This window comes from Oppia nitens, unplaced genomic scaffold (assembly GCF_028296485.1).
Source record: "Oppia nitens isolate AA-2021 unplaced genomic scaffold, nextdenovo-longstitch-racon4-pilon3 scaffold11_pilon_pilon_pilon, whole genome shotgun sequence".
Classification (NCBI taxonomy): Eukaryota; Metazoa; Arthropoda; class Arachnida; order Sarcoptiformes; family Oppiidae; genus Oppia; species Oppia nitens.
Window position 1 is genome coordinate 929,881 of NW_026533190.1, and position 15,565 is coordinate 945,445.

General features: G+C 20.7%; 1 long non-coding RNA gene across 1 annotated transcript; it reads left to right on the plus strand.

The window, feature by feature from the left end:
- The first annotated feature begins 11,580 nt into the window (after window positions 1-11,580).
- Window positions 11,581-13,172, plus strand: LOC128954342 (uncharacterized). Its single transcript, XR_008484485.1, has 3 exons — window positions 11,581-11,637; window positions 11,918-12,041; window positions 13,063-13,172. It is a non-coding gene; the product is annotated as an uncharacterized LOC128954342 (long non-coding RNA).
- The last annotated feature ends 2,393 nt before the right edge of the window (window positions 13,173-15,565 follow it).

The following is a 15,565-nucleotide window of genomic DNA, read 5'->3' on the forward strand; positions in this document are numbered from 1 at the left end:
AGACATATTTAAAAAAATACGTAAATAAAATAAAATTATTTCCCAATAAAAAAAATTACAATATAGCTAAAGTTTGATTAAATTGTTATAATAGGAAAATACTTGAGAATATTCCTCCAATTTTTGTTTAAAAATTATATTTATATATATAATAACACAAAAATTATAAATTTATATATAGTTATAGTATTTAACTCAAGTCTAACATTTTAACATTTGATTTAAAAACATAAAATAAACTAGAATTTTAAAGGATTATAAAAAACAAACTTTTTGGTTTTATATATAAAATGGAAGTATTTTTTATCGAACCCTAAATATAATCCATATGTTTAATAATATTATTGACGTAAATATAATTTTTAATTAATTTATAAAAAATATTTTATATTTATTAACTTGTTTGTAATATTTTATTCATTACTATCATCTCAATTAGTTAACATTGTTAACAAAATAGTAAGTATAAAAAATTATATTAATATTTAATGCTAGTCTATTGATAAAAATCAAATAATTTTAAAGTTAAATACAGTTAATATAAATTTAAATAGTTTGATAAGTTTAAAATTTGTTTTATATATAAATATATATTTGAAATTAAATCTTAACCTATAATTAATTTTATAAACTATTAATTAGATTATAATGTATATAATATTAATATTTAGTACTCATATTTTACAGACTAAAATACAATACATAATATAAATTGTCAATTAATATTAAACAACAATATGGTTAAATCAATCATGTTGATGATGATGATGAATATGATAATGCTGATACTGTTGACAAGCACCTGGATGTTTACTGTTTTGCATGTTGTTGATGGCTGCCAATGGAATTCACAATGTCCTCAACATCAATGGTGTTTTGAAGGCAATTGTCGTCAACAAGGAGAAAATCATCTGAGAATTTAATTGATTAAACCCGCCCCCCCCCCCCCCCCCCCCCCCCCCCCCCCCCCCCCCCCCCCCCCCCCCCCCCCCCCCCCCCCCCCCCCCCCCCCCCCCCCCCCCCCCCCCCCCCCCCCCCCCCCCCCCCCCCCCCCCCCCCCCCCCCCCCCCCCCCCCCCCCCCCCCCCCCCCCCCCCCCCCCCCCCCCCCCCCCCCCCCCCCCCCCCCCCCCCCCCCCCCCCCCCCCCCCCCCCCCCCCCCCCCCCCCCCACCACCCACTCTCTCGCCAACACACCAGCTTAACGTATCTTTTTTTAAATAAAAAAAATTATATTTTTTATATTTTTTTGTAAAATACTAAAATATTTATTATATAATTTTTTTTTATTTGTTTAATTAAAATCTATAAATTAATATTAATATTAATATATATATTTATATTTAAAATTATAATTTCTATGTTGGTGTATTAAATTGATTTTCTTTAATAAATAAAATTTTAATTTAAACTATTATTATGTATTTATTTAATATTTTTTTACTTAATAACAATAATATTTATATATATATATACTAACATTCACTTATAACAAAAATATTGATAGAAAACAAATTTATTTATACAATACATACATAAACAAAAGTAAATGTTTCATTGATAATACCAACAAATAAATAAATAATAAAATACTATTCAATTGTATTTTATTTGAGTCTATTATAATTTTAGACATTATAGACTAGAAATATAAATGTAAAGTTTTTTTTCCATAGATTTGAATTTTATTTATACTAATTAATAGGTAATTGTTATATATATATATATATATCAATATTTACAATAATATTATTGATTATATAAATGTTATTCATTAATAATTATTAGACATATGTTTATTATCTATTATTATTTTTTTATTAAAAATATGTAATAATAACAAAGTTTTTTATCGTAATATATAATTCAGGGTTGCTAAAGGTTTTCGATTTCAGGGGGTGTATAGGTGGTAAAATGACGTCTCAAAAAGCTTTGAGTATAGGGGGTGAAAATATTTTATTACATTTTTAAACATTTTTCCAAATTTGAGTAAATTCCCACTAAATTTCCACTAAATTCCCACTAAATTCCCAGTAAATTCCCACTAAATTCCCACTAAATTCCCACTAAATTCCCACTAATTTCCCACTAAATTCCCACTAAATTCTCATTAAATTCCTACTAAATTCCCACTAAATTTTCAGTAATTTCCAACTAATTTCCAACTAATTTCCAACTAATTTCCCACTAATTTCCCATTAATTTCCCACTAAATTCCCACTAAATTCCCACTAAATTCTCATTAAATTCTCATTAAATTCCCACTAATTTCCAACTAATTTCCCACTAATTTTCCACTAATTTCCCATTAATTTCCCACTAATTTTCCACTAATTTCCCATTAATTTCCCACTAATTTCACACTAATTTCCCACTAATTTCCCATTAACTTCCCACTAATTTCCCACTAAATTCTCATTAAATTCCTACTAAATTCCCACTAAATTTTCAGTAATTTCCCACTAATTTCCAACTAATTTCCCACTAATTTCCCACTAATTTCCCATTAACTTCCCACTAATATCCCACTAATTTCCCACTAAATTCTCATTAAATTCCTACTAAATTCCCACTAAATTTTCAGTAATTTCCAACTAATTTCCAACTAATTTCCAACTAATTTCCCATTAATTTCCCACTAAATTCCCACTAAATTCCCACTAAATTCTCATTAAATTCTCATTAAATTCCCACTAATTTCCAACTAATTTCCCACTAATTTTCCACTAATTTCCCATTAATTTCCCACTAATTTTCCACTAATTTCCCATTAATTTCCCACTAATTTCACACTAATTTCCCACTAATTTCCCATTAACTTCCCACTAATTTCCCACTAATTTCCCATTAACTTCCCACTAATTTCCCACTAAATTCTCATTAAATTCCTACTAAATTCCCACTAAATTTTCAGTAATTTCCCACTAATTTCCAACTAATTTCCCACTAATTTCCCACTAATTTCCCATTAACTTCCCACTAATATCCCACTAATTTCCCACTAAATTCTCATTAAATTCCTACTAAATTCCCACTAAATTTTCAGTAATTTCCAACTAATTTCCAACTAATTTCCAACTAATTTCCAACTAATTTCCCACTAATTTCCCATTAATTTCCCACTAATTTCCCACTTAATTCCTACTAATATATAATAATATATACTAATATATACTAGTATATTTAAAGCACATTTTTCGTTAATTAGTACATAAATAATTATTTTTAATATTAAAATATAAAAACAATTAAGTTTTTATTATTTTCTTACATAAATTACTATATTATTTAGAGTTATTAAGGTTAAATAAATGTAATTGATTACTTTTATCTATTTATTCTCAATACTTATCTATTATTGAATTATATAAATAAAAAATCAATAAATAAATATGTTTGAACTTTTATTTTTGTTTGTTTAATAATTACTTTAAATTCTATTAAGATAAAATTTATTAATTTTTAATTTTTATTTCGATACAATAATAGTTTTGTCTAAAAAATATATTATAATTTGCAAAATAATAATAATTATTATATGTATTTATTCTCAATATAATTTATAAATATCAAAAATTTGTATTGAAACTTATTTTTACATTTTATTTTTACATAAATGGTTATATAATAATTAAATTTATGATATTAGTATTAATTAATTGAAAATGTTTGAAATTAATTTTGAAAAATTATAAAAAATAATAATAATAAATAAAGAGTTTTTAATATTAGATACATTTTCCCCTTTAAATTATTGCCTTTATATAAAATAATAAAAATAGATAACTTCAAACATAAATATAATTAAAATAATCAATATAATTATGGCTATAATTTTAAATATTTTGTCAAAATTTTCAAATTTTAAATCAGAAAATTTTGGAGACAAATCAACTGGTGGTAACTTAATATAATTTTTCCAATGATCAATTAGGCCACTAGAAATAATTTGATGTACCTTGATTAATTGTTGTGAAATAAAAATAAAAAATATTAAAATATTTTAAAATAACTTTTTTTAAAAATATAATTTTTTTAGATAAAAAAATACTAACAAGTTTTTTCGTTTGATTTAAATAGCGAAAATTTTTATTAATAGCTAAACTGGTCATTAAAGATATTAATGATGATGATGATGTTGTTGTTGTTGTATCACCATGGTCATCATTTTCTTGAGGTATATAATACCTATTTGAATTTGTTATCGTTAATATATATGTTAACGATGGCTCATCCTGAATAATTGAATATCCAGGTTGATTTATATATTTATACATTGATTTTTCGTCCCAAAAAGCATCCGAGTTTTTATCAATTAAATCGAAATCCTTATTATTAATATTCTAGATTTATGTATAAAAAATAAAAAATAAAATTAATAACAGATACTTTTAGTTTAATTTTTTTTTTATAATAATTAAAATAATTTAAAAAAAACATAAAAACAAAAAAACTTATAATTTACCTTAAAAATATCTAGCAGATACCCATTAACGTTGTAAGATAATTTAATTTTTTTATTGCTAACTTCATCGAATAGTTTTGCAAACGTATCGATTTTTGTAATATCTCTGATTGTCATCAATGATAATAGTTTATCTGAATACATTGTTGTCAATACAATAGACATTAGTAGCCAGGTACATAATATTAGTTTCATTGATACAGTTATATTGGATAAGTTTATTGATACAGGTTGGCGAAACATTATCGATAAAAATATTAATATATTATAATTATTATTTTTTTTATTATTAGATAGCCAAAAAATATTATTAAAAAACTTAAATAGATATGCCAATAAAAATATGGTTATCAATAATATTATCCATGTATTGGTTTCGAATATATTAATTAAATTAATATAACTGTTTGTTGTAGGTATGGGTGCCGTAAATGTTGTCCTATCTATTGAATACGGTATACTAAAGTCTACTACAGTTGATCGCTCGTAAGTCATAGCAATACCGCCAATACCTAAATCAGCTTGCTGATAAATTATGTTTAAACAAAAATTAATTTTTAAAAATCTATTAATATATCTATTACTATCTATAAATAATTATTATTTTATTAGTATATTTTTTTGTTGTTGAAAATAATAAGTAATTCTATAAATAAAACAACAACAACACAAAAAAATCATACATACATTTCTATGTACCATGCCAATAATACCTGACCAATTATCCGGACCAATTTGATGACCCCAAGTCAAATTACAATCAATTACACGATAGGTTAGGTTTAATTTATCAGTAATCATATTAATCAATTTAACATCCATTCCCTTATCCAATACTATGTCATTGTTTATTGTTTTAGTTTTATATAAAACAAATGGTAGATTCTAGTGATAGGATGGAAACAAAACAACAACAACAACAAAATATGATATAAATATTTTTTTAAATTAATTTTAATAATGTACTGTAGATTACTATCTATATTAGTAATCTAATATATTTTAATCTAATATATTAATTAGCTATAGATGATAATTCAATTAATTAGTTATTGTAATTTTATATATAATTAAATTTTTTTTGTAATTGTTTTAATAAAATTAATTAATTAATACTTACATTAATACTCGCCACAATAATATTATTCATTTTGACAAAATAGTATTGTATTTGAAATTAAATTATTTTTAAAAAAATTTATTAAAATTAAAATTATTTGTTAATAATTTCTTATAATATGTATATGGTATATTAATACTTAACAACAATTTAACTAAATAAAATTATATCTAGTATTTATAGTATATAGTGATAGATATAATTTTTTTTTTTAAATTTCTAATTAATAAACCTTTGCTGAAATTTCTATTATTTGGTATTTAATGAAAAATATTGTTTAAATAAGATAATAATAATAACAATAGTGTAAGTATATTTATATTTAGTTTAAATAAATATTTTAATACAAACAATAATTTTTTTAGGAAATATTTTATTAATTAAAAAATTCATATTATAATAAGTATTTTTATTTATATAACTATATAATTAAATTTTTTAACAATAGAATAATCTATTTATAATTTTATTTTCAGATATATATTTTGTAATATTATAATATAACAATTAAATAACAAATATGTTTTTTATATAAAAAATACAAATTATTATTATTATTATTATTAATTGTATTTAATAAAAATATCTATTATTTAGTAGACAGTATGTAGAGTAGATTAAAATAATTTTTAAATAAATAATTTTTAAAAATTAAAAATATATTAATAAATATATAGACTTTTTTATTTAATTATTTTAAATAAATATATTCAAATGTAACGTTTATAAAAAATAATTAGTATAAAAATATTTAGAAAGTTTTGTTAAATAATAAAAATCTAAACAAAATATATTCAAATAATATTGTAATTTATAGTTATTTTGAAATTATTGACTTAACGTTCATAAAATTAGATAATATTGTAATTGTATTTTTTTAAAATTAAAGTTAGTTTTTTTAGTTTAAAGTTAATTATAAGAATAACAATTATTAGGTAAAAATTAATATCTATAGAAAATATATTTTACTTTTATTTTTATTTAAATGATTAGCATAAAATTTAATTAGATTATAGAAAAATTAATTTTTTTATATTATTACAATATACTCTAATTATCATATTAGTTGTAGTATAGTTTATTATTTATAGTTATTTATAACTTATTTAAATATATATATTTACAAAATAAATAGATTTTAATTTAGAAATTATATAATTTCTAATATTTCAATTCATATATCAATATAATATAATATTATTATTATTAATAATTACTAAATCTAGTAATTAAATAATAAAAATATTAAAAACAACTACTAATAAAACACAGAATATAAAAAAAATTATAATAAAACTATATTTTTTAATTAAATTTCGATAGTATTTGCAATGAATTTTACCGATGGATGTCCTCTATGTAATGGTATCGACAGACACAACACCGCCAGTCAATTGTTTAGTTACTGACATATTATCTGAAAAATTTAGTAATTAATTAATTTGTAATTTCATTATTATAAATGAATTAAAATTTTCAACAAAAAAAATTACTAATAAAACCTGAAATAAACCGTACGATGTCATCGACGGTAACTGTATGTCTGCCTAATTGTTTGCGCTGACTATATAAGCGCTTCGTCATTGATACTACCGATACTGTTGCTGACGATAACAACCACTGCCTTAGCAATGGACCAGTAGGTCAACAAAAACAAAGTTCAATCGATTCGGGACTCAATTTTTCGATGACAATCAACCGAACCAATTCTAATTAGTTCATTAATACGACCGGTTAGAAACGCCCGTTCCCAGTGGTCATAGTGTCCGATATCACCCGTACGATACCAACCGTCCGAATCAATGGCCTGTCTATAGGCTCTATCATTGTTCAGATAACCGACAAATAGATTAGCATTTCGGACACATATTTCGCCATCGGTTTCGGGTCCCAATAGTTCGCCACTATTTAGATCGACAAACTTGAGTTGACATCCCGGTACTACTTGTCCCTAAATTTCCGGCCAAAAACTTGCCGTCATCGCCATTATACGCGCCATAATAATAATAATAATAATAATAATAATAATAATAATAATAATAATAATAATAATAATAATAATAATAATAATAATAATAATAATAATAATAATAATAATAATAATAATAATAATAATAATAATAATAATAATAATAATAATAATAATAATAATAATAATAATAATAATAATAATAATAATAATAATAATAATAATAATAATAATAATAATAATTATTATTATTATTATTATTTTAAAAAATATGAAAACATTATTAGAAACACAAATAAATTATTAAAATAAAAATTTAGCATGCTAAATATTTATTTATTTTACAATACTAAATAAAATTTTATTTTAAAAAATTTTACCTAGATAAATAAAATGTTGGAAACAAATTTGTGTGGTTATAAAGTTAGTTTTTTTATAAAAAAACACAATTAAAATATATAAAGTACTTTACAATAATAATATTTTATAAATTATTTATTTTTTAATAAATGTTAATGTAATGCATTTTAAATACATTAGTAATGTTGCACTAAATAGTTGTAATAAATATTAATTACAGTATTATATAATATAATATTGATATTAATAACTCCATCTTTCAATGAAAATATTATTTTATAACTAATAACAAAATAAATAATATTATTATAAATATAATTTTTAACAAAAAAAATATTAATAGTATTTTATTTATTGATATATTCAATAATATAAAACAATTAATTGTTATATTTATAAGTTTATTTTAATCTACAAATAAATTATTATAATTAATAATTCAAGTGCACATTATATTTTTTTTTAGATAAATCGATTTTTTTTTTAAATTAAATATTATTATAATAATAATAATACTTAATTTTACATACAATTGATAATAGTGAAATAAAATAATTAAATTATTTTATAAATGATTTAGTTTATAACTATATTGTATTAAAAAAAATTAAATTATCTTTATTTATCAGAAAAATAATAATAATAATAATAATAATAATAATAATAATAATAATAATAATAATAATAATAATAATAATAATAATAATAATAATAATAATAATAATAATAATAATAATAATAATAATAATAATAATAATAATAATAATAATAATAATAATAATAATAATAATAATAATAATAATAATAATAATAATAATAATAATAATAATAATAATAATAATAATAATAATAATAATAATAATAATAATAATAATAATAATAATAATAATAATAATAATAATAATAATAATAATAATAATAATAATAATAATAATAATAATAATAATAATAATAATAATAATAATAATAATAATAATAATAATAATAATAATAATAATAATAATAATAATAATAATAATAATAATAATAATAATAATAATAATAATAATAATAATAATAATACAACAACACGACAACAATGATAACTATTTAAAATAAAATATCTAGAATCCACCATTTGTATTTTATAGTCCTAATAGGACCCAGGACAATCAAATAATATTGGATAGGGGTATTGATGTTACATTGGCCAAATTGATTGTCAAAAAATTAAATCTAACCACCTATCGGGTAATCGATTGCCTGGATAATTGGGGTCAACAAATTGGCCCGGATAATTGGACCGGTATTATTGGCATGGTACATAGAAATGTATGTATAATACAAAAAAAATAATYAAMTARATATACATAAWTAASTAGWWATACATAATTAACTAGTAATACATAATTAACTAGTAATACATAATTAACTAGTWATACATAATTAACTAGWWATACATAATTAACTAGTAATACATAATTAACTAGWWAWACATAATTAACTAGATATACATAATTAACTASWWAWACATAATTAACTAAATATACATAATTAACTACATATACATAATTAACTACATAAACATAATTAACTACATATACATAATTAACTACATATACATAATTAACTAAATATACATAATTACTACATATACATAATTAAATTTATTGATTTTTTATTAATATTAATTATCTTATATTTTTGTTAAATATTTTTTTTAAATTAGCAAGCTAATATTGGTTTCAGTGGTATTTCAATGCTTTATGAGCGATCATTAGATGTCGACTATACCATACCCTATTCAATAGATAAGACAACATTTACGGCACCCGTACCTAAACCAGATAATTATAATATTAAACYATTGAAAATGTTTKACATATATATATATTTGGCTATTATTGTTAACAACAATATTTGTTATGCACTTATTATATAATATTTAACAAATTAAATTAAAATTATTATTGAATCGTAATAATAATAATAATAATATTAATATATTGATAATCATAGCCATAATGTTTATGCAACTAATAACTAGAAAATTATTTAATACTTGACTAGCAATTAGTACATAATCTAGCAATATATAAATTATTGTTTGTATTAAAATAATTATTTAGTTAGGTTAAGTTTAAAACAATAATTATAGTTTTCAATATTTTTTTTATATAAAAAAAATATAACATTGATCATGCTAAACAATTTACAATGATGAATATTATCAACATTGTTACAAATAATTTATATATTTATAATAATTTTATAATTTTCAATTTTAATTAAATAAAATAATAATAGATAATAAACATATGTCTAATAATTATTAATAAATAATATTTATATAATCAATAATATTAAAGTAAATAGGTAAATATATAATATATAACAATTTCCTATTAATTATTATAAATAAAATTCAAATCTATAGAAACTTTACATTTATATTCTAGTCTATAATGTTTAAAATTATAATAAAATACAATTAAAATAGTATTTTATTATTATTTTATATTTTTTTTATGTTTAAATAAAACATTTACTTTTGTTTATGCATGTATTGTATAAATAAATTTGTTTTTATTTTTAAAAAATTATTTTACAATTTATTATCATTATGTATTATGTATGTAATACTTAGTATTGTATAACAATATAACAATAATACTATTGTAATAATTTAGTAAACATTTATATATCAATAGTCGATAATATTATTGTAAATATTTAAATATATAACAATTACCTATTAATTAGTATAAATAAAATTCAAATCTATGGAAAAAAAACTTTACATTTATATTTCTAGTCTATAATGTCTAAAATTATAATAGACTCAAATAAAATACAATTGAATAGTATTTTATTATTTATTTATTTATTTTTTGTATTCTCAATAAAACATTTACTTTTGTTTGTTAAACATGTATTGTATAAATAAATTTGTTATAATTAAAAATTAAATTTTAAAAAAATAAAAATTTTACATTTTATTATTATTATTATGTATGTTATATGTAATACTTAGTATTGTATAACAATATAACAATGATATTATTTTAATAATTTAGTTAAAATTAATATAGAGAATAATTTAATATATATATATAGTATATATTATAAATGATAAATATAATTTATTTTACTAAATATGATGATGTGTATTTTTTTAGAAAAAAATTAATTCAAATATTGTTTTTAATAAAAACTACTCTATTATATTTCAATTACTATTACATTTTTTCAAACTTTACAAAATTATTGAGTAATATTTTTAAAAAATACGTAAGTAATAAAAAAATTTATAGTATAGCTAGAGTTTTATTAAATTGTTAAAATAGGAAAATACTCGTAAATATTCCTTCAATTTTTGTTTAAAAATTATATTTATATACTGTATATTAACACATAAATTCTATTTTTAATTTAGTGATAAAATATTAGACTTGAGTTTAAACACTATCACTAAATTAAAAATATAATTTATGTGTTAATATACAGTATATAAATATAATTTTTAAACAAAAATTGGAGGAATATTTACGAGTATTTTCCTATTTTAACAATTTAGTATTTTTTATAGATCCCTAAATATAATCCATATGTTTAATAATATTGTTGACGTAAATAAAATTTTTAATTAATTATAAAAAAAAATATTTATTTATTTAGTAATTTGTTTGTAATAATATTTTATTCATTTCTATCCTCTTAATTAGAGTTAACATTGTTAAAAAAATAGTAAGTAAAAAAATTATACTAAAATTTATTGATAGTCTATTGATAAAAATCAAATAATTATATATGTTTTATATAAGAATATTTGATATTAAATATAACATTAATTATCAATTATTTTATAAAAAAAATATTGTATAAATAAAATATTAGCCGATCCCTAATAAAAATAAAAATAATAATTATTTTTTTTAACAATTATTATTTAGATCTAGACACCTCTAGTTATTAGTTTACTATAATATAATAATATAATAATTTTTATTTTCTATCTTAACTATAGATTAAATATACAAACAGTAATCAAAATATCATGATGATAATGATGATGATGATGAAGATGGCAATGCTGTTTGCTGTTTGCTGGCAAAATATTGTTTAAATAAGATAATAATAATAACAATAGTGTAAGTATATTTATATTTAGTTTAAATAAATATTTTAATACAAACAATAATTTTTTTAGGAAATATTTTATTAATTAAAAAATTCATATTATAATAAGTATTTTTATTTATATAACTATATAATTAAATTTTTTAACAATAGAATAATCTATTTATAATTTTATTTTCAGATATATATTTTGTAATATTATAATATAACAATTAAATAACAAATATGTTTTTTATATAAAAAATACAAATTATTATTATTATTATTATTAATTGTATTTAATAAAAATATCTATTATTTAGTAGACAGTATGTAGAGTAGATTAAAATAATTTTTAAATAAATAATTTTTAAAAATTAAAAATATATTAATAAATATATAGACTTTTTTATTTAATTATTTTAAATAAATATATTCAAATGTAACGTTTATAAAAAATAATTAGTATAAAAATATTTAGAAAGTTTTGTTAAATAATAAAAATCTAAACAAAATATATTCAAATAATATTGTAATTTATAGTTATTTTGAAATTATTGACTTAACGTTCATAAAATTAGATAATATTGTAATTGTATTTTTTTTTAAAATTAAAGTTAGTTTTTTTAGTTTAAAGTTAATTATAAGAATAACAATTATTAGGTAAAAATTAATATCTATAGAAAATATATTTTACTTTTATTTTTATTTAAATGATTAGCATAAAATTTAATTAGATTATAGAAAAATTAATTTTTTTTATATTATTACAATATACTCTAATTATCATATTAGTTGTAGTATAGTTTATTATTTATAGTTATTTATAACTTATTTAAATATATATATTTACAAAATAAATAGATTTTAATTTAGAAATTATATAATTTCTAATATTTCAATTCATATATCAATATAATATAATATTATTATTATTAATAATTACTAAATCTAGTAATTAAATAATAAAAATATTAAAAACAACTACTAATAAAACACAGAATATAAAAAAAAATTATAATAAAACTATATTTTTTAATTAAATTTCGATAGTATTTGCAATGAATTTTACCGATGGATGTCCTCTATGTAATGGTATCGACAGACACAACACCGCCAGTCAATTGTTTAGTTACTGACATATTATCTGAAAAATTTAGTAATTAATTAATTTGTAATTTCATTATTATAAATGAATTAAAATTTTCAACAAAAAAAATTACTAATAAAACCTGAAATAAACCGTACGATGTCATCGACGGTAACTGTATGTCTGCCTAATTGTTTGCGCTGACTATATAAGCGCTTCGTCATTGATACTACCGATACTGTTGCTGACGATAACAACCACTGCCTTAGCAATGGACCAGTAGGTCAACAAAAACAAAGTTCAATCGATTCGGGACTCAATTTTTCGATGACAATCAACCGAACCAATTCTAATTAGTTCATTAATACGACCGGTTAGAAACGCCCGTTCCCAGTGGTCATAGTGTCCGATATCACCCGTACGATACCAACCGTCCGAATCAATGGCCTGTCTATAGGCTCTATCATTGTTCAGATAACCGACAAATAGATTAGCATTTCGGACACATATTTCGCCATCGGTTTCGGGTCCCAATAGTTCGCCACTATTTAGATCGACAAACTTGAGTTGACATCCCGGTACTACTTGTCCCTAAATTTCCGGCCAAAAACTTGCCGTCATCGCCATTATACGCGCCATAATAATAATAATAATAATAATAATAATAATAATAATAATAATAATAATAATAATAATAATAATAATAATAATAATAATAATAATAATAATAATAATAATAATAATAATAATAATAATAATAATAATAATAATAATAATAATAATAATAATAATAATAATAATAATAATAATAATAATAATAATAATAATAATAATAATAATAATAATAATAATAATAATAATAATAATAATAATAATAATAATAATAATAATAATAATAATAATAATAATAATAATAATAATAATAATAATAATAATAATAATAATAATAATAATAATAATAATAATAATAATAATAATAATAATAATAATAATAATAATAATAATAATAATAATAATAATAATAATAATAATAATAATAATAATAATAATAATAATAATAATAATAATAATAATAATAATAATAATAATAATAATAATAATAATAATAATAATAATAATAATAATAATAATAATAATAATAATAATAATAATAATAATAATAATAATAATAATAATAATAATAATAATAATAATAATAATAATAAGAGGAGGCACAGTGGTGTAGTGGTTAGTGTGTAGGGCTAGTAGAGTAATGGAGAGTAAGATCGTGAGTTCGAGCCCTGATGTGGAAAGCAATTTTTCTGAGAAAAAAAAATTGTTTTAACTGTGCTTCCCGTCCCTGCCCAACCAACGCTGTTTAGGACGGCCAACTTAAGTAGTATGGGGAAAGCGGGGTGCTAAGTGAGGACGAGTTTCTGCCCGACCCGGGTATCGGTACTTCGGTATCGGTGCCCACCTGGGGGTACCCGCAAGGGTGCTCCCACCCGGGGGTGCCTGTAAAAAGGTGCCCCCACCCCGAAGGGACGTCCGCAAGGATGTCCCTTCACCCTTCGAGTAGTTACTCGTCCTCACACGCAATGGCCACTTTTGTTTCAAAAAAATAAAAATAAAAATCCTATTTCAACAAACACATGTTAGTGGTGAGAAATGGGTGGCAATAGACACATGTTAGTGTTGAGCTTTCTCTAGGGACCGGGACCCCGTAAAAAGGCCACAAAATATATAAATATGATTACACGTAGTCGTAGGAATAACGGGGGGTGTTCGGGAGGTACCCTCTCAAATAAATCCCGCGTTCAGCAGGTAGGCATTGACTGCTGTTCGTTAAGTATGCATCATATCCCACGCAGTGATGTGCTATGCGGGCAAAGCTGTGATGTAATGCGACCGCAGACTAGTCAACAAAATCAGACTAACCTCCAAAATGTTTCAGTTCAAGCTGGTTCTCAGCAACAACTGACCAATTTGGTTGACAAATCGCAAAAGCGCATGAGATGGACACATGAGATGAATACCTTGATAATGCGCGAATACTACAGATCAACTCGACTCGAAACAAATATGACTGATTACAGAAACCAAATATACTTAGCATTCAAACAAAAATATCCAGAACTAAATGTAACGGAACAAAGAATTGCAGACCAACGGCGATTCTTAGCAAAGAATAATAAAATATCCCCGATTGAATTACAAGAAATCAAACAACAAGTGGCACATGAACTATCATTAAATGAAACAACTGAATTAAATACCACAGTAGAAGTAGTGCCAGAAATAGAAGAGACACCTACAACAACAGATAACATAAACAATACAAATGATGAAATAAAAAGAATAACAGCAGAAAATGAACTAAAAACATCTTTAGAACAATATAAAGACTTTGAAATAGAATTCAGACCTAAATTACCAAAAATAAGAAGTGGCATTAAAACAAGATCTACTATAATAACGATAAATGAT